The 25,624-nt window shown below is 52.1% G+C and overlaps 1 protein-coding gene across 34 annotated transcripts in view; it reads left to right on the forward strand.

Annotated features, from left to right (window-relative positions):
- Positions 1-25,624, forward strand: part of Celf4 (CUGBP Elav-like family member 4) — a 300,074-nt gene that overhangs the window by 246,067 nt on the left and 28,383 nt on the right. The window lies entirely within an intron of this gene.

Consider the following 25,624-nt stretch of genomic DNA (forward strand, 5'->3'; position numbering starts at 1 on the left):
CGCCACCCGCAGCCTCCTAGGGAATTAAGTGCCCGGCCACATCCCTACGCCTTCTTCACCCCGCCCCTGAGCCCAGCTACGGGCTCCTGTGGGTGGCACCAGCCCCCGTCTGCGCCCACGCGCCGCACCAACGCTCTCCTTTGCAGAACTGCATCGGGACCTCAGTTTGGGTACCCGGGTCCCCACCCTTCCCCAGTGGAAGCTCAGAGCCACAGGATAGGGGAGGCGGGGCAATGTGCAGAGTGCACTGAGGGGAGGGCGCATTCTGCACCCCCAGCCCCACTGTTGCCCTTGAGGACAGGACAGAAAACTGGTAGAGAGGCCACTGCATGGTTCTTTATTTAGTGTTTGCCTCTTCTTTCTTTTGTTGCTTTGTTCTTGTGTTGACGCCCCTCATATTTCCGTCATGAAACCTTTCTAAATAAATAAAAGCACCGCCTGTGCCGGGGCTCTCGTTACAGTCCAGACACTTGCGCGCTGCAGTCTGCTACCTCCCTTGTCAGGGATGCCCTGGGGCTGACCTATGGTAGCTCCTCTGGTGAACCATAGGTGCTCACAGGTGTGTTTTAAGGGCCAGGCTGCCGCAAGTGGGTGCACGCGTGTGCGTCTATGTGACTGAGCCTTCCAGCGTAAACGGAGCATGCTCCGAAGAGAAAGTGGCCTGAGGGCTGAGGTCGGGGGTCGTTAGTTAGGTATGGAGGATAGAAAATACTGAGTTTCAAGTAAATAGCCAGTATATTCATGCCTTCCTCCTGTTCCAAAGAAACTCAGACCACAGACACCTGCCTTGCAGCCTGGGCCCTGGCTCAGGACCTGGCAGGATCAAGATGACCCTCTGCCAAGAACACCTAACAATGGCAATGTCTGGAGGCAGAGGGAGGACACAGGGCCAGCCCCATACTCTGCTCCCAGAGGGTCCTGTGAGTCTCAGAAGTCCCCAATATGGCAGGCCCCAGGAGGTCTTCAAAGATCACTCCTTCCAGGGCCAAGCTTAAGTATGCAGCTTCTTGTTCCTGGGGACCTAGGGTAGGCATGGTGTGGGCTGTGAAGGGGAGTGTGTGGTACCCTCCTGTCCTCCTCCCACCGAGTTCTAAGGGTTAGGCTCTTGCTGCTTCCCGTTTGGGCTAAAATGACGGAAGGACTCTACCTTTTGCTAAGAGCCCCACCATTATAACATAATTACTGCTGAAAATGACCTTTAAAATATGTTTTAAATTTAAAATGTCCTTAAACCCTTCGCTGAACACCATTTTTCAATTTCAACGACTGTTTTCCTTGGGGGGGGGGACTGAGGGTAGAGAATGGAAAAAGGAGCCCTCTATATGTGGATTTCAAATATTAATCTCTCCTGACTGCAGGGGAAGCCTTGCAGGGGGCCTAGGAGGAGGATGTTAGAGCAAAGCCCAGCCTTGATCTAGTAGTTCAGCCTCCTCAGGCTGTAGGTTCCACCTACACCTCCACCTACCAGGTCCTCTGTCCCCAGCCACCAGATTGACTAGTTCTTACCTGGAGGGAGATCACAAAAGAGCCAAAGAAAGTGCTAAAAACAGCAGGACAGTTGGGGTCTCATCCCCATTCTCCACCCCACACTCTGATCCGAGAGGGCCCTGTGGATCTCTGAAGACCCCAGAAAGCTCTTGAAGGACCCTTTCTTGCCAGAACCAAGCTTAATTGTGTGACTTCTTGCTTCTGGGGACATTTCCAGACAATCTGCACCCTGTATGGGCCCCCAATTCCTGCAGGATGTAGTTCCTGGCCCACTCCATCTCTGACCTGCTTGGCTGAGTCACCCTGACCTTCACAGGGCCAGTGTCTCTGCTCTGAAGATGACCCAGGAAGCACAGCACTGGTAGGAGGGTGGCAGCAAAGCAAGTTGCAGCTGCCCCAACCTCTGCTTTTCTTGCTCCCATGTAGACTCTTAGGCTCACACCTGCTGATCTGAAAGAGGGATTTGATTTGCCTGACACACCACCATGAAATGTTCATCCCCACGGGTCCCAGGAAACCTCTGTGTTTCCCTTCTAGAAGGCTCCCTGAGCCTACATCTTCAGTAATCCCTGTGCCTCCCTCCACCTCCCCACCTCCAGGAAGCCTGCTATCCAGCGCTACCTCTCTGGCTTCAAATGTGGAAATTCGTTTGCCCCTCCCTCACAGCTACACTCTTGCCAGTCCTCCTATAGTGCAGATCCTGCCCCCCTCATGCTTGTCACTGGGGTACCATCTGTACCCTTCTTTCACCTAAATGTGGTACTTCAGAGGGCCCAAGTCATGCCATAGAACTCTAGTCTGTCTATCCACTGGGGGTGTGACCAATATGAGCAGCAGAAGAGAAGAGAAATCTCTGGTGAGGTAGAGCCTCCTAATCAATTCTATCCATCCATACCAGGAAGGGGTAGCTGGTGGCCATCAGCTTCCAGTATGTTAGGACTTCCTCTAAAGTGGCCCCAAATTCCCAGAAGTATCCAACTTACTATCTACAAAAGTCAACATACATTCATTCCAAAGCCAAACCAAGTCGATGCGCACACTATCCAGACCTTTGACTTGCCTGACCTTTTAGATCATCCACAGCACCAATGGCTCACCCTCTTCGTAGGACAACAGATGGGGGAAGAGAGGAAAGGGTGCGGAAGCCACACTGTGCCAGAGAGCTCCATGTCCCGTGATGCACAGGAACCGGAGAACTTCCTTTACTGTGCCATCGAGATCATGTTTATGACATAAATGAAATGCCAGCGACTTAAGTCATTTATAATAGTGATGTAGCCACTCACGGAACCATTAACAGCCAATGCCTCCTGGCTTCTAGTAGGATCTGACAGAGAAATGGCTTTAAGCACCTCCCCAGATGGTGACTCCCAGGGCTTGTGGGATGAGAGGAGGATGGCACAGAGTAGGAGAGTCCCCAAGACAGAGCAGAGCTGGGGTGGGAAGAGCCATCTGGTCCAGCACTCTGCCTTTCACCAGGCAGCCCCTCAGCATGGTCAGAGGGAGGGAGATACCTTGGAGAGAGCTCCACAAGGCAGAAGCAGTCCTCCTTGGGAATGTTAGCTGGAGGCAGTAAGTTTGCCCAGGAAGGCTGTGGTGGACACTGGGTCACCCAGAGGGGCCCTGACCCCTCCCTGTGGCACCAGGTATGCTGGAGGATAAAGATGAGAACTGGGCGGGAATAAGAGCGTGCCTGACCATAAGGAGCTGCTGAGGACCTGTACAGTGACCCTCCCTCTAGCTGGAGTCACAGAAGGTCACACTGGCGTCCTGGCCAACCCTCACCTCCCATAGTCTTCCTCAATGGCCCTCAAGACTCTATCCTCAACTGGCTCTGAGTCTTTTCTGCTTCCTGGATGGACACCTGCCTTCCTCTACCTGGGCCCCACACCACAGTGGCCCCAGCAGGGGCCCATCATTGCTGACTTAGATGGGAGTTCAAGGCTTTTATCTGCCTGGTCCCTACTGCCCCAGTGATGCCCTTGGTCCCTACTCCTGCCTCCCCGGCCTCCTGGCTGTCCCTCAGGTGTCCTGGCTCTAGGTCTTGTACTAGCTGTCCTCTCTGCTAGCAATCTCTCCCCTTGATGCCATTTCCACACATCTCTCAAAAGCTGAGTCCTGCTCACCAAGGCCTGTCCATCTGCCATTCCACTTATTCACATACCACTACTTGGTCTTAATCACTGTCCACCCTCCCCCACTGAGAGATAAGCTCTATGCCCTGAGGGACTCTCTGTTCCCCTTCTATCTCCTCACCTTGCATAGTGTTTGACTCAAAGCAGGTGTACAAGGAATGAATGATTGAATGCACAAGATAGGGGCTCACCAGGGCACTACCATGAGAGAGGAATGGGGCGTGGGGTCCAATGAAGCACAAGCTAAACAACAGGGTTACAGGTGCAAGGGGCCTGTGGTCAGAGGTGAGCAGAAAGGCCCCTTCTTCCCAGGAACCTCAGGCTCAGGTCTGCCTTGTGGGGCCAGAGAAGCTCAGAGCTGCTTCCTGAAGGGAAGAATGGATCCAGATGCTGGTGGAAGAAGGTGAGATCCAAGCTCCAGGCCCAAGGACTGATTGCCTGTCAGGCCCATAAGCTGGGGAGGTTAGCTCCAGGAGGGTGTGGGGTCAGACTGTTGGACTTCAAAGTAGAAATGGGGGTAAGGTAACTGGAGCCCAGGGCGGGGGGAATATGACTCACTCTCTGGCCAGCTTCCAGAAAACTCTGTGCAATCAAGCAGAGAAACACATTTGAGAAAACAGAATTGTGAGTGTAACTTTGAGGCCTCAGTTGCCATGGGAACATATCTGTAAATACTTAACTACAAACATTAAGTGACACACAGGAGGAGTGAGGCAGCAGCGGAGGCCTACGCTGCGGGAGACAGCCAAGTCCACAGCCCCTGCCTTCCATCATAGCCAAGCTTTTCTCCACCTCGGAAGGTCCCAGGGTCCCCTCTCATTAGCCCTTGTGCTCCCTCTTCTTAACCCCCGTGAGCCCCATACTGAATGGGAGGGCTTCGGTGGGTCAGGCTCTGGTCCTGGCCTGATTTCTTAGTTGGTCCTTGGAACCTTGACTCTCATGAGCTTCCTAACCCCAAGTGACTAGGCCTCTCAGATGCAGAAAAGGAAGCCAGAAAACAGCAAAGAGCCTTATGACAGCCTTATGTCAGTGAGGCTCACAGTCCTCAATGTTCTGCCATTGGGGGCATCTGGCCTCACACTCTTGATTTGTGTCCCACCCAATGCACCAAATCCGCTCTGCTGTGCTCAGGGTCATCTCTCAAGCTCTTCTGCTGAGGGCTCCTAGCCCAACCTACCACCCAATGGTGACCATATAGGGCCTGGGAGGGAACTGCCTCAGAGCCTTCTGACCAGGCGCCCACCTGCCTGCTCTGGTCCTGCCCAGGGTTTAAGCTTTCTGGTAAACCAAGGAAGCTTTCCTTCTTTCCTCCCCCATCCTTCCCTCCTCCCTTCCTTTCCTTCTTCCCTTTCCTCCCTCCCTCCCTCCCTCCCTTCTTCCTGCCTGCCTTTCTTTTGTTTTCCTTGTCTTTTGAGTAGCTCAGGCTAGTCTTGAACTTCCTGTGTAGCTGAGGATGACCTCAAACCTCTGATATTCCTCCTGAATGCTGGAATCACAGGCATGACCCACCACACCTGGTTTGAACCCAGGACTTAGTGAGTACCAGGCAAGCACTCTACCAACTGAGCTGTATCTCCAGTGCTCTACTCTGAGGAAGCTTTTCGTTCATCTATCTGATTGTTTCACCTGCCAAGTCTTGTGCTAAGTGCCAGGCAAGACCCCCACCCTCCTCAGACTTTCCAATTAGGGGAGAGGGGCAGCAGGAAGCAGGAACCCCAGTAGAAAGTGATGATGACAGCTTGTCAGCCAGTGTTCAGGGTCAGGACAAAGCCCAGCATGTCTCAGGTTAGTGGGGGCTGGTGTAGGGGAGGGACGTGTCCTGGGCTCTTCTCTTATAGACTGTTTTAAAGGCTGGAGTTTATTCAGATCAGAGTGAGACAAAGAGTGGCCCAAGGTGCTCAGGCAGAGCAGAGGCATGTACTGCCCTAGCTTTGGCTGATGGGGAGGAAAAGCTGTAGAGGGTGAGAGGGGCTAGGGTACAGCTAGGGGGTCACTGCTGAGACCCAGGAGAGACAGACATGACTAGGACAGAGGAGGAGGCCATGGCAGTCCTCCCTGGGGGAAGGAGCATTGGTAGAGCGTTGTACTGAATTATGAATACTCTAGATGCTCCTCTACCCCAAGCCTCAGATGTGGGCTCCCCAAGTCCCATAGCCCTGAGTTCAGACTCCATCTTCCTGGGCTTCTCACCCTAGCTCCAGGGAATACCTCCAACCCTTAGCCCATTTGTGGAGCTGAGGCCCAGTGCAGGCCACCAGAGGGACTAGTGAATGGTAGCTCTATACATCATCAGTGGCGTACCTCTGAGACAGAAGGATCCCTGCCTCCCTGATCTCCAGCAGGCTCTGCACAATGTCTGAAATAAGCCGGCTGCTGCTTCCTGGACAGAGTGTGTTGCCTGGGAAGTGAGGTGGGCCATTATGACGGCTTTCAGTGGAGTAGCCGAGGTGGCTCAGCAGGTAAAGGCATTTGCCACCAAACCTGACAGAGTTTGATCCCCGGAATCCCCCCCGTCACACACGCCCAAATAAATAAATAAATATGAAAAAAGAAAAGAAATAAAGGCTTTCAAGATAGGGCTGCCACCATCCACAAGAAGGGATGACAGTAAGAAACCAGGGTACCCTAAAGTCCCCAAGTGCCATGGACCACAGTTGCTTAGTGTCCTACGCTAATTGTTAATACCATCCCTCTTCACCTAACAAGGGTTCCAGTATGGACAATAGTTATATGGTCCCCCAGAATACCAGAGCAAAGGAGAGAAGGCAGCTGAGTGGTATAGTCAAGAGTTGGTGCATGTGTGGCTGGGTCTGGGGACTGGAGTAAGGAGTCTCGTGGGGTGAGGACAAAGGAAGGAGATAGTGGAGAGTAGGGAACAGGACTGGGGTACCCAGGCTTCAGTGCTTCTCGAAGGGCGCCTCCTCCCTGCCCCCCTCACCTGAGTGAGCAGGACACAGAAATGCCACATGCTTGCATTTACAAAGGAAGTCAAAAACCCAGGAAGTGACATCACAGGGCGCAGGCCACATGCCTCCTTGGTGATGAACCAGGCTCTGATCCCCAACCCATGCTACTCCAGCATTAACAGGGAACAGGCCTGGGTGACAACCACATGTCCCACCTCCTAGGCCACATGGGGAGACTGCTTGGGCCCACTCCAGGCTTTCTGATGGGAGTAGGATTGCATTCTGTTCCTTACCGTGAGGCCGGAAGTGAGCTTCTCACGTGCCTTGTGCTTCAGCTTTCTGCTCTGTGAAACAATGACAGTAGCATCAATCCCTGGCTTGATGCAGGGATTTCAACAGGAAACCAAGCCTGGACTGGGGATGCAGCTCCATTGGTACAGTATGTGTCTAGCTCATACATCCATGAGTTTGAACCCAAACACCCCATAAACTGGGCATGGTAGCACGCATTTGTAATTCCAGCACTTGGGAGGTGGAGTCAGTCATCCGCAGGATCAGTCATCCTCAGTTACACAGCAAGTTGAGGACAGCCTGAACTCCCCAAGACCCCAAGAAAAGAAAAGTCTAAACATAGCCCTTTGTACCAATTTCCCAGAAGAAAATTGGGGCAGAGCTCTAGGGTGGGTGGAACTGGCCTTCAAGAGAGATCCCAGGGGCCTGGACTTTCAGGTGCCCCTTCCTGAAGGATGTTAATGCACATGGAGATTGCCTCTTTCTGCTTTCAGACCAGATCCTGAGTCAGCAAGAGGACTGCTGTCCTTTGTGCATGGGCCAGGAAGGCTGATGAGGCTGAGGTGGTACCCAGGATATGTAGCCAGGTCTTCCTACCTGATACCCGCCAATTATACCTGTAGAAGGCTGAACTATGACCGGTGTCTAGGCAAAAATGGAGAAGCTGATTTGTGAGTTTTGGTTTCACCAGCTAAGAGACTGGTCTTCAGGAAAGAGATAGACATTGTTTAAAAATAATGAGATCAAGTATAGCATCTCTCCAGATCAGAGAGAACTCTGAGCCTGGACCTGAGAGGGGAGAACATGGAGCAGGCCCACAGGTACTTTGAGCTATCACGAAGCCCAGAAACAGACAAAGATCCGAGTTTTACAGATGAAGTGACCAGAGTCCAGAAATCCACAGCCCAGGATTCTTAAAGAGAACTTTTGACAAAGTTCTACTACACATTTGTCAAGCTTGAGAGCAACTGGGGGAACATGATGGTGACTTAGGAAGCAACATGCTTCACACACGGTGACCAGAGAGCTGGGAGTCTGACAAGTAGGTGACCCTTGGATAGAGCTGGGAGTCTGATAAGTAAGTGACCCTTAGATAGAGCTGGGAGTCTGATAAGTAGGTGACCCTTGGATAGAGCTGGGTGTCTGAGAAGTAGGTGACCCTTGGATAGAGCTGGGTGTCTGAGAAGTAGGTGACCCTTGGATAGAGCTGGGTGTCTGATAAGTAGGTGACCCTTGGATAGAGCTGGGTGTCTGATAAGTAGGTGACCCTTGGATATGTGGAGGAATGGGGTGTAACCTGTATCACGTCACCTAGTGGGGGCAGAGGGCAAATCTGCCTCCGTAACTCAGGGCAGGAAAGGAGGTCCTTGCTGACATGCATGGCCATGCTCTGTCTGTGGTACCTCCTGGTAAGACCTCATGGAGTCTGAGGGCAGCAGCTTGCCATAAACTCCTGAGGTCTTGCACTGTCTGGAGGATGAGATATTAGTAATAAATTCAGTATCCCAAAGTGTTTCCCCAGTAGAGTTCTCATTTTCGATGCCGAACCACGGGAGTACCTGCCCTGCCCTCCACTTCAACAGTTTCCCTTCTCAGGCTTGTGACCTGTACCCCTGGGATGGAGGGTGTAGAAAGATTTCTGGAAACTTTGTACAACTGAGTATCTAGAAGATGTCTGCCAGTTGGTAGGTTTGTGTCATTTCTCCCTCCCCCAACCCCCACATTTCACATGGTGACCCGACAGTACCCTTCTGGGTCCTGGGTCCCTTTATAAATCTGATGTGAATTATGACTTTCTACAGAAGAAATACAGAGACACAGAATAGTGCTGACATTTCAGAGGGGTCCACAGAGCCCCCTCTAGCCCACCCTATTATCTTTCAAGAAACCATTTGCTTCTAGCAGCCAGACCCTGCTGGGCAGCCCATTGTGTAGTCACTAGTACATGAGTATGACTCATCCTCCCTTTGTAGGTGAGTAGGGGCATGGTCATCCAGACCTTAGTGCCTGTAGTGGGTTGAATAGTGCCTGCAGAAGTTGAATTCTCCCGACTCCGTGTTCACTCACCACCCATGAGAGTGATCTTATTTAGAAAGAGTCTCTGCAGATACAGTCAAGGGATTTGGGGGACTTGAAGTCCAACATGACTAGTGCCCTCAGAGGGAGATTTGGCACCAACACCGAGCAGACAGGGAAAGCCAGATGTGATGATGGAAACAGATTGGTGTGGTGCAGCACCATGCTAAGGGAAGCCAACAGCTGCTGGCAAACACCAGAAGTGAGGCAGAGGGAGAGCAGGGTCTGAGAGACCCTTTGCTTCCCAGCTTGCAGCCTCCAGAGCTGTGGAGAGGCAGCTGCTGCTTTGAGCACCACACTGTGGTACTTTGTAATATGACAGCCCAGGAGACAAACACCTGAAGGACCCTGGGCAGAGGATGCAAGTGCCCAGGGGTTCCCACAAACCCAGCAAATGTGGCTGGACCTCTACTTTGTCCTTCACACCAGCTCTGTTTCGTAGGGTCCTGCCCATCATGACTGTCCATGTGAGCTATGCCACCAGGTAGCCCCCAAGCTTTGCCAGTGAGAAAGTTTCAAGCCGATTGACGAGAAGTTAGAAATCCCAGCACATCCATCTTCATAAGTTTTATTACAGCCTGCCAGCTTAGACTAATGACTAATTTACTGTATAAAATACCAGCAGCATTTTTTTTATTTTGCTAATTAATTATCTCAAACAAAGGTGAAATTTATAAAAGTGTCCAGAAACGGTGTACATTGTGAAATCGCCTTGCAGCAGGAGATGAAATTATTGCTAACGCAGGCTCAGGTTATTACTGTATTGACTTAGTTGCTTTATGACTTTGTAATGGATTTCATTATTTTCTTGGGATTGTGGCACTCGTGATTACATTAAAGTCTGTTAATCTATGCAAATATCATTAGGCACTACTAATAACCTCAGCCCTTTCCTCCATTCCAGAGAACGTGCTAAGTACTTGCCTGGGTGGGTCACTTTCGGTGCCTGGGAGGAAACTCAGGTCAGAGGAGGCTCTCTTGGGAAGGCCTCTCCACACACAGCCTAGACTTGGGCAGAGTGAGTGGGCACTGCCGTGAGGTATTTGAATGTCTCAAGATGGTCTCCCTACCCTGAGCCGTCTCACATCTTTCCCCCATCACTGAGCCTGATACGTTAGGATAAATCTTCTTTCTTTTAGAGTAAAGCTTTGGAGAAGCTTGTTAAAATTCTCCAGAAAGAAATGTATATTGGCATATCTGCTATGGAAACAACAAGATGTTCAGTAAGAATATCTCAATCTGTTCTAGCTACTATAACAAAAACACCATCACCTAGAGAGTCTAGGGAATTTATCTGTCAGTTCTGGAGGCTGGAAAATACAAAATCAGGGTGCCAGGAGATCCAGTGTCTTTGTGGAAAAGGGACACTCAGCACTCCCTTTTTTCAGACAGGGTCTTAGGTAGCCCAAGCTGGCCTTGAACTCACTTATCTTGTAGCACTGTGTAGCCAAGGATGACCTTAAACTTATTCTCCTGCCTCTGTCTCCTACATGCTGGGATTACAGGCTTGTTCTGCCCTCTGGTTTGTGTAGTGCTGGAGATCAAACCCATGGCCGTGCACATGCTAGGCATGCTCTCTACTGCTGAGCCACACCCTTAGCCCCAAAGCTTCCTCCCAAGGGCACTAATCCCATTCTCAAGGGCCCTGCCCTCATGACCTAGGCACCTGCCAGATGTCACTAAAACATCACCTTGGGAGTTAAGACTCCTCGGTATGAGTTTTAGGAAGACACACAATTTCAAATCAGAGTAGGGAGCATAAGGCCTTATGGGGTAAGGGGCTCATCAGCTTGACGAAACCTAGACCTGCTTATGTATACTGTTTGGGTGAAGCTGACCAAAATGGAATTTCTAGCAGATACCTGAAAACCCTGGTGGAAAGGAGGGATGTCCCCAGTATGGTAGAATGGAAGAGCCTGGTGAGGACAGGTGACTATGCTGTGAACAAAGGGATCCTCAGAAGCCATGGACTCACAGACCAGGTCATCAGGCCTGCCCACTGCTGCAGTCCAACTCATATTCCAGCCTGAGTTCCCTTGCACAAATCGGAGCTGATCACAGCCAACAAATGACAAGCCCCTAGCCCCTAGCCAGAGTCCAAGGTGACTCCATGTCTTCTTCCCAGAGGCTGATCATCCAGGCTGTGAGGTGGAACAGCAGCACGCACATGTGTGTGCACACGTGCATGCAGTGTGGGGGTCCTGGCTCCCTTCCTAACTGGATCTGGCTCAGACTCCACTGCTCTTCACTACTGTCACTCTTCATTCCAGCAATGCTTACAGAGCTAGTGTCATGTGACAGGCCCGAACCACCCCCAGCCCTCCAAGCACTTTGCCTGTGCCAAGTCAGTAGAGATCCTGGCTCAGGTGTTTACTTGTGTGGGTCACAGCCCCAGTCCCTTGCCTTCCCGGTTATGTCATGTTGGTCGCATCATGGGATGAGTCTGAGGTTCAGGCGCAGAGAAGGACAGAAATGGAGGCAGACAGCAGTATGTGGAGAGCAGGACCAGGCCAGTTTACACCCAGGTCTCGGTGGCTCTGCCCTGTCCTGCCTTTGCACGGGGAGTTGTGGCCTCCGGGGTGGACTCAAACCACCTGAAATTCATGTGACCGAAGTGCTCGCTCCTCCCCAGGCTCCCACCACCCTCCTTGGATCAGCATCCCCAGACTTTTCAAGGTGAAGGAGCCATTTTTAACATACAAAATTCATCAGCTCCCCGTTGACAGATGTTACACTTTGAGTATCCATTGTTCAATAGAATACGAAATGACAAACAGCTGACCTTGAATTGGACACTGCTTTCAAATGGATTTGTATGTCTTAAAATCATAGCAGCATCTATTATGTGCATCTGAAAAACAGTTACATACACCTATAAAGGAAGCATTTCTAATGCAGTTGGTAGACAAAGCTTGAAGTGCCTGAGGCCTCAAGTTCAACACCACCTGGGCTGGCCAGGTGCTGTGCCTAGGGAGTTGAGGAGGTGAGGAAAGGCAGGGAATGCTCTCCCTAGGCAACAAGGGTGGACCCAGAGACAGCCATGGCTTTTCTTCTCTCAAGCACTCCTTTCTCCACCAGCCTCTTCAGCCTCCTCTTCACCGTTCTCAGCCCAGGCAGGAATGGGATGGATGGCTGCAGTCTTACTGCTCACCCAGCCTCTGGCCCCACCGTGCCTCTGCTTTAATTCCAGACTTCCCCACCAGCCCAGCCTGCCCTCCTCAGCCTTCCTGGCTCAAAGCCGTAGCCCTTCTCTGGTCACCAACAACCCCTTTGCCCACTCCCTTATACTTTTTCCCAGCCGCCCCAGCTGCCTCCTTTTCCATGCTACGGTACAGCACGCAGGCGGAAAGTTTGTCTGCTCCTCTTGCTCATAAAGGATATTTTCTGGGAAAACCAGGCCTGCTGAAGTGGCAATAGCCACTCCATTTTCAAAACCTCTCTGAAGAGAGGAGAGAGCAATGCTGAGTCCAAAGGGGACAGAACGCCAAAGATGGAATCGCAGACACATGCGCTGCTGCACATAATGGCGAAAGTCTGGCTCAGCAGCCAGATACCATCAGCTCCAGTCCCCCCAGCATGTACCACCGGCCTGAGTTTCAGCCTGCTACTTAGCCTCTTTGAGCCTCGGTTAACTGCTCTGTCAAATGGGGGCAGGAGCCATGTCGTATTGAAGCAGGGCCCAGAGCCCAGTGAAAGACCTCTGACTGCAGCCGTCCTGGAGTCAGTCCTTCACTCCAGATTTCCTGCTCCACATAGAGGGCCCCACAGTGACCGTCACCTGAATCACCCCCCGTGGGACCTGTCTGTGAAAGGATCATGCCTTGCTCTTCAAAACCTGCTTTCTAGCCCCTTGCAAACAGGAAGTGGAGCTGAAGAAGCCTCTCTCCTCTCACCCCCAGACTTTCTTCCTTCCCCCATCTTTTCCCAGAGACGGGAAAGCCCAGGATCATGGCCGTCAACCACAAAGATACTGCATCCCAGCAAGCTGCAGCCCCCTCTGTCGGCCCTGCTCCATCCCACCCCAGCACTCCACAGGTGCCCTGCCCTTCTAGAGAAGGCCATTCCTGCCCTAATTTGGAAGTACGTCTACTCAAGGGTCAAGGTCCTGTATCTCTCAGCAGTGTCTTGTACACGGTGGATTGATGACAGTATGACCTACTCGTTGACTCATGGGTAGAATCCAGGGCAGCTCAGAGCTGTCATGTGGGTTTTGACTATATGGAAGATCTCCTTTTTGACACTCTGTAACCTGAACTTCATGGAAATTGAATACTGCCAATCAGAAGGCTTCAGGAACCCCCCTGAATGATGGGACCTGCTTCTCTGTGGTCAACCATGCCAGCCACACACCAATGGTGAATACGTTGTTTTCTTGAGGAAGCTGGCACTCCTCTGCTAATCCCATTGGTCATTAGACATAATGCTCACCATTCAGTCCTCAGAGCCATGTGCCCTCCTAAGCCCGTCAGAGCCCAGTGGATACCCTGCCCCTAAGCAGGGGAAGGAGCCACCTTCTATACCACAGATGAGCATGCAGAAGCCAGACCACCTAGTACAAATCCTGACTCTGATGTTTATTATCTCTAGGACTTGTAGTGCATTGACAAATGTCAACTGTCAATTATCAACTGACAATTATCAAATGTCGCTGTACCTCACTCTCCATATCTGTAAAATGGGATGACAGTGGCATCCGCCTGATAAAATCAGAGTACTCAGAGCAGTGTTTAGGCTGTGGTGAGTGTACAAGATGAATTAGTCCTTGTAGTCCCTTCTGAGGCCATGATCCTTGACCATGAAAGTGAGCAAATGCCTCTCTACACACACCATACAGGCTGCCACCTGCCATCGGATCGCAGGGCCAAACCACAGGCTGCCACACTCCAAATCCAGCCCACTCCATGAGGTTGGAGGCCATAGCCTTGGCCTTTGAGGAGCAAGCAGAAGAGCTGTCCCTCTTCCCCAGGTGCAGGGGGGGCTCAGGAGGTAGCCTTAGTCTACCTGGAGACTTGGGAAAACCATGGGAATTTTCAGGAGTCCATAACCAAACTGCCCAATTGAAATCTGTGCTAATGATAAATCCAACAGAAAACGTAAAGGCTAGAGGCCTGAAATAGAAAGGCATGTGGTCCCAGGCAGGTCTGGAGCAAGCAAGGCTTCCTTCTAAGAATTATTACTTCGATAATATGTGGCCATGATAAGTGTTCTGACCTTTACATTCAGACCCTGCTATCTGAACTCCTCAGGAGCATCCCAGCCATCCGTCCATCCACATTCACCTATTGCTCTTTACGTGCCATCCATCATAAATCCATCTACTTTTGGCAATCATTTTTCTCCCATCTGTGTATCTATCTATCATCTAACATTTAATCTGAATATCTAGCCTTTATTAATCATGTCTACCATCCATCCATCTCTACGTCTATCTGGACTCCATTATCAGTCATGAGTTAATGCAATGTGTACTTAAGCACGGACCCCCTAAGTTCCATGAGGTTGGGCAGCACTGACTTCAGGAGGACTGGGGTAGTGGCTCAAAGTGGGAGAGGAAGGCAGTGGGGGGCTTCTCTTCAGAGCAGGGCTGGCCTGCTGGATGGGAGGGAGGACAAAGGAGGGGAGGAAGAGGAGCTTGGGAAAAACTGGGGGGCCGCTTCTCCTTATTCTGTTCCCCAAAGATAGCGTCTTTCGGGGTGATCCTGTGAGTGATAAGGGGGGGTGGGAAGAGTTACTGGGTTTGGGAGTCAGGGCACAAGAGGTGTGGTACTGTCATCCTGCCTAGCACCATCAAGGCCCAGAGGAGCCTGGGGAGAAATGACTGTCCAAAGAGGCTGACCATGGCCCTTCCTAGCCCTGGCTGCATGCTAGTCGCTTTCAAAAACTGCAAACAAAAATACTTATGCCTGGGTGCCAGATCATCAAACCTATAGTTTGGGGCCAGCCTTAAACATCTGTATTTTGAAAGCTTCCAAGAATCTTCTCATGAGCCACAGCTGAGAACCGCCATCCTACAAGACCCAACCCCTGCTACTACCTCCACGGGACAGTGGTTAAAAAGGGAGCAGGACTTGGACTTTGAGGAGGCCCAGGGGGTTACCTAAAACCACTTTCTGGGCTGAACACTAGTCTTGCTAGTGGGGCCACTGCCAGGAGAGTTCAGGAAACATTCTCAACACCAAGTCACTCTTGAAGAGATGTGGCCAGATGGTCTCTGAAGACACCCACACCCACTCAGGAATTCTGGAAGTCTTGGTGTGATCTCCAGGAGTGGGGTGTGGGGTGGGACCTGCCCTTTCAATCCCTGTGTTAAAGATGCCCTGGACTCTGAGGTGCTTGTGCTCTCAACCCCACTCCAGTAAGCTAGGCTGCAGATGTTTCCTTCTCCTTCACCCACCCTCCGTGTTTCAAATGGAGAGCCAGACAACAGGCATCTGCCCTGCTCCCCAGCATGGCTCACTTTCTGTTTGGGGCTGTGGTAGAGCACATAGGGAGGCCTTAAGCACCTACTCCAGCCTTGGGTAAGTCAGACCACAGCTGAGAAGATCTGAGGCTCCCATGAAGGTCAGCCTACAGCCAGGCTGGGCCCTCCACAGGCAGTGAGAGCTGCCCTGGGGCTTTAATCCTGTACAGCTGTGAGGCTCAACCTCAGCCACTGCTCAGCAGGTAATAGAGACAAAGGGCTCCAAGTGGTCTGTGATTTCTTCCCCAGCACCGTGGCCACTTGGAGTTCATTCTTTGCCCTGTCAGCAAGGTGTTCTGGACTCCCGTCCTTGGTCTCCACTCCTCTGGTCCCCTCTCTCCTGTGGGCCTCCTTGCCACTGGCCAGCCCCTCCCTACAGGAACCCACTCCCCTAGCTGGAACGTAGCCTGCTTTGTCTGTCTCCTTGAGAGTCGAGGACAAACTGGCCATAATTTATGCTCCCGCATGATATAAAGGAGGAAAAAAAGACCCTATTACGCTATAAATTATCCTGTGATGGGTGAAACGCCGGCGAGTTGTGCCAGACGCCAGCGGAAACCCCATTAGACAACAGGGTTCTGCTGCCGAGAGTCCCCACAGAACACCGGGCCGTCTGTCGTGTGCTGTGCCTGGGAAGGATAATATAGCAGATCAAATGTCTAATCAGTTACCTGGAGAGACGGCTGCGCGCTGCTGCCCCGGCGAAAGGTGACTTCTACACAGAGCCAAAGAGCCGCAGCTGTCCCGGGCTCCCATTGGCCTGATGACAACTCACAGAAGCTGGGCCAGGAAGAAGGGCAGCAAGGGGAGTGGGTGTGGCCACAAACCGCACTCGCACTGAACCCGGGGCTTGGCTCTTGGCGAACCCAGGACCCCAGGCCAGCACCTCACCTCTCAGACCACAAGAGGGAAGAACCATTGTGTCCGGCCCCCACTTCCAGAAGGTGATAACAGACCTCCCCAAATACCTGCCAAGCTCCCTTCTACCAGTTGCCCCTCTGCCCTGATCAGGCTCCAAAGAACCAGGGACATACATGAGGGCAGGTGAGGGAAAAAGCCCCCAGGAGATGGTGGAGACTGGTTAGAAGGGCAGCCTGCCTGTGTGGTGGGGAGAGACAATCTTTCAGCCCGGGTCAGGGGGCTCATGGACCTCAAAGCAGATTTACTCTTGGGAACCCGGGGGACTCCAAGACAGAGAGGCTTTGGGCAGAAGGGTGGGTGAGACTGTGAAGGGATTGTGAGACGTGGGGTGGGGTCTCCAGACAGTGAGGGGTGACTGAGAGGCTGAGCCCTGGGACCTGAGCAGCCCACCCACTCACCCACCTTGCTGGGCTCTGAGCTGGAGCCCCCGCCCTCACTAAGCAAAGTGATTAGTGGATGTTTTGCCAGTTGTCTGGGCAAAGATGAAGGAGCGAGAAGACAGAGGGTGAGATCTCCTTGTAGCCCCATCCTCCCCCAGAAATGGAGTGCCTGAGAGCTGCAGTCAAGTCATCTGGCATGCCTGCCCGCTCCCTGCTATAGCAAGAGTTCTTGAGAGATTCCTTACCTTCTCCGTGGCTGTTTCCTCATCTATACTGTGGAAATAATAAAATGTCTACCAAGCCCATAGACGCTTACCTCAGCATCTGTTTCTGGTTGCTGTTGGCTAAATGATGTCATTTTGATTCCCAGTAGCTGCTACTGGATGTACCTCCTGGGGTGTGCAAGTCAGCGCCCCAAGGAGTGAGCTGATGGAGCAGGGTGTGAGCCAGGCTGGGCAGGGCGCTGGGGGGCTCTGTGACAGTAGAGGGCAGTCCCGTAGACTTTCCTTGAGACTGGGTAGGCCTAGGAGTCCACTGAGCCACAGAAGATCCACAGGTGCTATGAACTAAGGAGCCAGACAGAGCCCAGTCAGGATGTGGTGAACAGTGAATGAGCACAGAAGAGGAGTTGAGGGTCTGAAGCCCAGGCCAGGCTCCAAAGGGTCAAAGGTGCAGTCCAGGCCTTGGGCCTTTGGGGAGATACTTGGATCCCAGTGGATGAAAGGAGGAAGAGGAGAAAGAAGTGTGAATTATGCGTGTATGCGAGGGGTGCACACATGCATGTGAATGGTGTGTGTGTGTGTATGTGTGGGGGCACACATGTATGGGAATGCTGTGTGTATGTGTGCAAGGCACACATGTATGGGAATGGTGTGTGTGTATGTGTGGGGGCACACATGTATGTGAATGGTGTGGGTATGTGTGGGGGCACACATATATGTGAATGGTGTGTGTATGTTCTCTTCCTGGCAAACCCTCCCATGAATCCTTCGGCATCCAGCTCCCACTTCCCAGATCCCTCTCCACCCCTCAGTCCCACAGCGCTCAACCTTCTCTGTTCCCACTGTAACAGGTGCCCACTGATCTCCAGGGGACACTCAGTCCTGGCTTTCTGAGGTTCCCTGAAGTCAGTGCCTCATCCCTTTCACCTGTCACTAAGCCACTCCCACCCAAGCTCCACCACTGGGCATTGAGTGGAGAGGAGACCAATGGAATGGCACAGTCAGTCGTGGAAGAGAGTGGTGGGGCTGGGGAATGGAGCACCTTACAGCTCCCAGAGTGAGCGGAAAGCCATTGTGGAGGACCTGGGAGGGGCAGGCTCTGCCTTGGACTGTAACTGACGCTCTAGGGAGAAGGGTTTGGAAGTCCTGGTTGGAGAGAGTGAGAAAGCAGTGGAAGGCGGCTCCCTCCAAGGAAGGAGCCGGGAGGCTGAGCCTCCTCTTCGGAAGGCAAAGCTGGCTAAAGGAAGGCTACGGAAGGGGGACTGGATGCCTCCTCCAGCTCCTGCCTCCTCCCACCCCAACATCAAACAGCCCAGTCCAGGAGGGAACCAGGCAGATCAAGGCTTGGCACTGCCTTGTCCCTGGGGGCTGGGGTCCTGTGAGGGTCTTCATTTGCATTCCATTGCAGAGTCCCCATCCCAGCAGCCTTTGATCTAGTTTGATGTCTCCTTCTGCCTCTTCCCTGGCAGGAAGCCTTTCATCCTCAGGAGGCAGTCCCCAGCCCAGCTGCCTGTCACTGGCTCTGCCACAGTGGGTGGGGCTGGAGCTGGGAGGAAGGAGGGCATTGTCCTCCTCTCTACTGGGTCACTTCCTGCTGAGAGCTCTTCTGAGACCCAGCAGTTGATCCCCGAGACCCAAATGAAGAGACTGATTCTTAGGAGGGCAACTAGCTTGGCTTCATAGCTGCAGAGGAATCTAAAACCCTAGCCTGGGGCAGTGAGACTGGGAAATGACTGCATCACCTGGGCAGTGGGCAACCATCCAGGAAGGTGGAGACACCCCTCCCTGTCCATGGCCTCCCTGTGTGAAGCACAGACCTGGAACTGGGCCTCCAGAAGCAGTGACGGGGCTCCTTCAGTGAGAACAAGGAAGAGCCCTGAGGCCTCTGGGCTTGGCAGTGAGGTGGTCCTGCAACCTTGAAAACCACACACATGGACCAGAGAGCTAACTCAATGGTTAAGAGCACTTGCTGCTCTTGCAGAGGACTGGGGTTCAGTTCTCAGCACCCACATCAGGTTGCTCCTGAGATACTTCTGGCATCTCTGGCCTGGGTAAGGACAAGTGTACTAACAAGCTGGAAGACATTTCCAACTTTTAGCCAGGAAAAGAAACGGGTCACTTTTGTTTCTACCTCCTGTTCTCAACAGTATTATACAACAGTGTGGCTGGGCCAGGGGAGGGATCCCTTGCTTTGACTGAGTAGGCCTTCTGAAGGAGGCTGGAGAGCCTCTTGGTGGTCCTAGAAACACTGCCAGATGATCAGCAAGGTACGGGGAAAATCTGGCTTCTGAGGCTGCCTGGGCTGGGATGACTGTCCAGTTCAGCATCTCCAAGGTCCTCTCTACACCCGTCCCGCCAGTCAGCACCCCTGTAGGTGAGCAATAGTAATGACTGATAACAGTCATAATAACAAGTGTTTGTTGAGCATTTTCTCTGTGCTAGACCCTGGGTAAGAGCCTCAGGTGGTGTAACTCACTTCAGCCTTACCTGACTCTACCCAGAGAGAGTACATACCTTGTCTATGGTCGTATAGTCAGAAAGCACTAGGAGAAGTAGTTGAAAAAGCCTCATTTCCTCCCCGAGGCTGCCTAGTCCTTCCTGTCCACCCAGCTGCATCTCCCTGTGCCCCACCTGTGGAAAATCTCTCTTGATCCACAAGTGACTTTAGAGAAAAGCAGTGTGATCTTTGCCCCTAGATTCTTGCCTATGGGGCCTCAGACACCAAGCAAAGCTTCCCAGGGTTGATCCAAGAGGCACCTTGAACAGGGAGCAATCCCACAGTAAACAAACACCCAAGAGACTACAGATGCCCCAGCATGGGATGCCCCCAGTGCTCCAGACTCCACCCTCCAGAGGGCTTTGTGGGCTCTTGCTTGGTCCTGCCCACACCTGGGCTAAAGCCTCCATCTCCATCACTGGGGATGTGAGATCTGTTTGCTCGGCTCTGGATCTGCTGCCCTGGAAGCCCCTTGTCTCCCAGCAGCCACACCCCCCAAATCATTTATTCCCACCTTCCTCCCCTTGTCCTCAAGGTTCTCCCCAGCTCATGCCCCAACCCAAACTGGCAAACCCTCCCCTCAGCAGCTGGAGAGAAGAGTCTATGGCAGTAAAAAAGACATTCAGCATCTGAACGGGGCCTGCCGTGACCCAGCAGCCATCTTCCATACACAGGAAATACTGTTCAGTGCCACCAATGGTACTTTGAGCATTAGCATCAAGATGCTGGCATTCAGCAAGTCAAGTGGCTCTGCTGCCCCCCCACCTGTTGCCCCCCCCAAGTCACTTGCCCTGTGAGGCCAATAGGACGCTCCCCAGGAGAGCCTGGGTGGGGGTGGACCAGCTAAGCCCAGCCAGAGTCTGAAACTCCCTCTTAAGGACTGTCTTTATGGAGAGGTCCCTCCTGAGCTGCCTGAACTCTCCTTTTGTAATGTGAATCCTTCCTCTTGAGCCCAGTTCTGAAGACACAGTGAGATGCATGAACCCACTCAGGAGTCTTAATCTCTCTCGTGGAGGGACAGAGATTCCCCCAAGCAGAATCTGCTGTCTTTTCACACACTCTTCCAGCTTCCCAGGAGGTATCATCCGGTGCATTTTGTAAGTGGAGAAAGCTCAGAGTCAGATTCGGGTCCTGAGAGAATAAAGCTTTCTGAGGTGAGAGGAGCGGATGGTGCTGTATGTTGTTTGGGAGGGAGAGTAGGCAGGAGGCAAATGGGGAAGCAGACTTCCCAGGGTCCCTTGTTGGGAGCCCTGCCACAGAAGTGGCTGTCAGCTGCAGTGGTCAGCGCAACATTGTCACAAGTAGCCTGGCAGGGGCGTGGGAGGTGGGGGGATGGGGGGTGGACTATGACGACTTTACCCTACTAAGGAAAAGCTAGATCCTTGACTTGACTATGCTGCGGAAAGGATTCCAGGCTAGTTAGAGTGAAGTAAAGTTGTGAATTTATTATAATGAATAGTACAATCTTCAGATATATGGCCTGGGAGAGAGGGAAGGAGGAAAGGGGGAGTACATACTCAAGTGTGGGTGTGGGTTTCTAGAGAGTCATGTGTCTTTATCATGGCCATATATATATGGTTCTATGGTAGTCTAAGTTACATTGCTCAAAGGATCTAATTTACAAGCTTTCAAGATTAAGCAAAACTATAAAATTAAGTATAAAAAATAAGAAAAATACAAGCTAGTTTACTTCTTTATCTTAGCTTAAATAAACTTTTTATCTCTTTTCCCCCTGGAGTCAGGGTCTCCCTGTAGCCACAGCTGCCCGGAACTCTAGCCTTGACCTCACAGAGACTCTGCCTCTGTGTGCTGAAATCAAAGGTGTCTGCCACCATGCCTAGCTGTTTTTGTTTGAGGTGTGTTGTTTAGATTTAGGGAAAAGAGGAGTGCTGATGCGGTTAAACTCAAGGGCACAAACATTCTGGTCCTAAGTGAGCAGAGTTCATTTTGTTCTTTTGAATGCCCTTGTTTGAGACATCCTTTAAAAAAAAAAAATATTCTATTTACTATTTTTATTTCATGTGTATGAGTGTACCACCTGATGTGTGTAAATGCACCTGTGTCGCGCAGTGCCTGAGGATGTCAGAGAGGTGTTGGATTCTCTTGAAACTGGAGTTTCGGATGGTTGTTCGTCACCCTGTGGGTGCTGGGAATCAGACCCAGGTCCTCTGCCAGAGCAACCAGTGCTCTTAACAGCTGAGCCATCTCTCCAGTCCCTTGAGATGTCTTTAGGAAAACATGCATTATTTCTGTAGGCAATCTTGGTTTTTCAGTTGTGTTTAAGTTTTTTGACTCTTAACACAAACTAGATCCAGGGGCTTCTTCCCCTTCCTACCGACCCCTTAAGTCCTTAACTTTTCCTGCCTCTCTGTCCTACCTGGGAACCGTGTTGGAACAGGTGAGAAGGGTACAAAAGGGCTCCTCCTCTGTCGTTGCTCAGATCCTCGGGCTGTGTGCAGATCCCCTGCATCTGCTCCCCATAGACCCTACTGCTGGCCCACCTCCTCTCGGAAACCCCCAGGGCACAGTCACAGCCTCTCCCTCAACCAGGCCCTACTGGCTTGCAGTCCAGAGCTGCACAGTGAGCACAGGAAGCAGTAACTGACCACTCCAGGGGAAGGGAGGCTGACATGGCTGCCCTGTAAACCCACCGCTGGGCAGCACTGAGGACTGTTCAGCCTACTTCAGGAGTCAGGCTCTGTGTCTGAGGTGGAGGAAGCTGGTACTAGGTGGGGAAACAGACCCACTCTCTGAGACTCTGCTAGGTTGGTATCGGATCCAAGATGCTAGCTCAGCGATACCACTGGCCATCTGACAGAGCTTGGTACAGTTCATAGGGAAAGTGACAGAAGGGAGATAGGCAGAGCGGGTGGGAGGGAAATGTCACCATCTCAGCTAGTCTGAATCTGGTTCAGCCTGATGTTGAAGGTGCCTTCCCCACCCTGAGATGTGGATCCTATGTCCTCTCTTGCTCTGTGACCTTGGTCACCTCACAGCAGGGGCAGCTTTCTGGGCCAAATCAGGGCAGAGCAAAACAAGGGGAGACAGCACCCCATTTTCTCTTCCTTTGGCATAAAGAATCCCAAGTAGTCTTATTATTACCGCTCACCAGACACTGTCTCTGCAGCATCTTCCAGAATCCTAGCAACCATGGGCAAGAAGGCCAAACTGTCCCCACTTTATAGACCTGGAAAACTGAGGTATGGAGCAGTCAGCTCCATAGCTGGAGGCAAGGAAACTGAGTGAGAAGTGCTAGGCCTGCCCAGAATGTCCACTCCAGACTCAAAACTCTTCTAGTCCTTGGTCTGAAAGACAAGTCAGGACCAACTCCACAGTAACAAAACCCAAAATGTTAGGAAGAAAAGCTCCAACTAGTGCCACTCAGGATTCTAGAAAGGAACATCAGCACTATGTAGAGCTCATTGAAAAACAGCTGGAGGAAGGAGGCTGGAAGCAGGTCTGTTCCATGTCATGTATGTAGCCTTTGGGAAAGACAGACTGACTGCAGTTTCCCTGGGGCCATTGGGATGGACAGCAAAGGGGCAGCTTGGCACCTACATGCTGAGAAAGTCTCCAGAGAACTATGCAGTAAAGGGAGGGGGCTTAGAGGGAGGAAAACCATTGGCAAAGAGAAGAGGCTGGATAGAAAGACACGTGCGGATGAATTTTAATGCAATCAGAAAGCTGTCATGATAATAAAGGAATACATTCAGACGTCAGGAGAGGGAGGGCAAGGAGCTGAGTCCTGGCATTTTAAATCAGCCTTGTGGAGGGGGCGCCATGTCTTTCCTTTTTCTTTTTTTTTTTTTTTCCAAAGGAGGGAAGGGAATTTTTAAGCTGGAGGGCCGGGGATTAGCAAGCAGCAGGTTTTCAGTCTTTCTCTTTGTGGAGGGCACCCCGTTGGGGCAGGGAGAGATCCCCTTGCTACCCCTAAGCACTGAAAGCTCCTATCAAGTCAGTAGAGCTCCTGAGGCAAACCTAAGGACGCCCAGCCTCCCCTCTGTAAGGCTCTAGCCCTCCTCTCTCTCAGGCTCCAGTCCCCATCTCTCTAAGGCTCCTCTCTCTCTTCTCTCTGTGCATCTAGCTTCTCCTTGCTCTTTGCTTCTGATTCTATTTCTTAAATATATTTTATTTATTTTTATTTTACGTGCTTGAGTGTATTGTATGCATGTATATAAGTGCACCCATGTTGTGCAATGTCCATGGTGGTCAGAAGAGGATGTCAGATCCCCTGGAACTGGAGTTACAAATGGTTGTTAGTTGCCACATAAGTGCTGGGAATCGAACCCTGGTCCTCTGCAAGAACAGCCAGTGCTTTTAACTACTGAGCCATCTATCCAGCCCTGCTTCTGATTCTTTTACCTTCCATCTTTCCTCTCCACTTAACCCTTCCACTCTGCCTCATTCTTCTTCTTGGTATCTTGGTCTCTGCTGACTCCTATCCACCCACTCCCCTCTCAGAGATTGGAGTTGGTGAGCCAGGGGCACTGCAGCCCAGGCTGAGACAGGACGGAAACTTTGACTGTTCAAGTATGGTGGATGGCTGGGCTTCTGATCCCTGACCCAGAACTGGCAACAGGAGCTGACAATGCACCCTGCAGGTTAGGTGAGAAGCAGGAACCCAGAGCCCCCTCATGGATGAGTGTGGCCGACTGATGGGTCTCTGTAGGGCTCTTTGCAGGGGTGGACCTGGGATGGCTAGGGAAAGGGTCTCTGCAATATCCCAGACTTGGTGAGGCTTCCAGCTCTATGTGGGGAAGAAGCACCGACAACCCTGAGTATAGAGACACACAGGGTCCCGAGTGTATTCAGAGGAAATCACAAACGCCTGGCCGTGTATAGCTTGGCTGGGAGCTGACATTTCCCTGCCTTACCTATGTGTTTCTCATTTAGAAGCCCCTAGACATCTAGTGGATGCCTCCTGAGAGGTTTCGCCTTAGGGATCCTGTTCCCGTTACTAGGACAATGTGCAAAGAGGGTCAAACAGCCACTTATTCTGCTCATGGATTCTCAGGGTCAGGAACTCACGGGGCACAGTGAGGAAGACTGATCTGTGCTCTAGGATGCCTGGACCCCAGGCTGGGAGCTGGAGTGAAGACTCGCTCATTCCTTCACAGGTCTGGTGGCTGGTGTTGGCTGTCATCAGGGGTGTAAATGGACTCCAAGTGGACTCCTTAGGGTGTTCATGGCATGGGCATTGGCCTCCACACAGTAGAGCCAGCAGGGACATAGTAAACAGCACCCAGAGTGAGCAGGGAGCTGCTCCCCCTTGTGACCTAGCCTTGGAAGTCACCTTGCTTCTGCATCTCTTCACTTTTAAGGGTGGTCAGGAGTGTGGAAGTCACACTCAAGGAAGAGCAGGCAGGACAGGGCTCCTTCTGCAGGCATTTACAGCTGCTTCGAATGCACCCCCCCTCCCGCCAAAGGGGATCACCACCACACTGAATACCTGAGTTTGCGCAGCGTACAGATCACTTGACGCTTATCAGAGATGTATGGGGGCTGCTGAGGCACCTCAAGAGCAGGCTCCCCGGAGGGCCCAGGACTGAGGTTTCCCACATGAACACACAGGAAGGGTCAGACCAAGGAGGTGACTGGATGGAGATAAAGCAAGTGACAGCACGGAAGTGAGCCTAGGAAGGGCTCCCTCCACTCCAGTCACACTGAGGGCCTGCTACCGCCAGGCCCTGTGCTGTGGTAGGCAGGGAGAGCCTACCTTGTTCTCCAGAGAGGAATCTGGAGGAGGGGTATTGGAGAGGCGAGCCAGACAGAAACTAATTAGGCAAAGCAGAAAGTGTGTGACTGAGATAGATAACAAGGGAGAGGAGGTACAAGGGGCATCCATCAATGAAGAGGCGGTCCTAGAGGAGGACCTGCCTCCGGATTCAACCTGCAGCCCAGGTTTCCCGCAGACTGCCCACTGCAACTCATACTTGCACCAGAGTAGGATGGGGTTAGAGGAAGGGAGTGTGAGGCAGCCCAGATGAGCCTGTGCCAAGGCTAAGGGCCAGACCGGGGGCCAGGATTCTCAGTGGGCTGCCTTCTAGCAGGAGGAGGCAGAGGGAGTCTTTACCACCCAGCTCCCACCTCTTTGCTCACTTGCTAAGGCTGGTCTGCTTTCCACCTTTCCCACCCCTCCTCCTTCTGGCTGTGAGCCCCGCCCCTACCGCCAAGCTCCTCCCTCCCACTCCTGCTGTCTGTAAGCCCCGCCCCACCAAGCTCCTCCCTCCCACCCCCTCTGGCTGTGAG

This window comes from Nannospalax galili, unplaced genomic scaffold (genome assembly GCF_000622305.1).
Source record: "Nannospalax galili isolate Female #2095 unplaced genomic scaffold, S.galili_v1.0 scaffold15, whole genome shotgun sequence".
Classification (NCBI taxonomy): Eukaryota; Metazoa; Chordata; class Mammalia; order Rodentia; family Spalacidae; genus Nannospalax; species Nannospalax galili.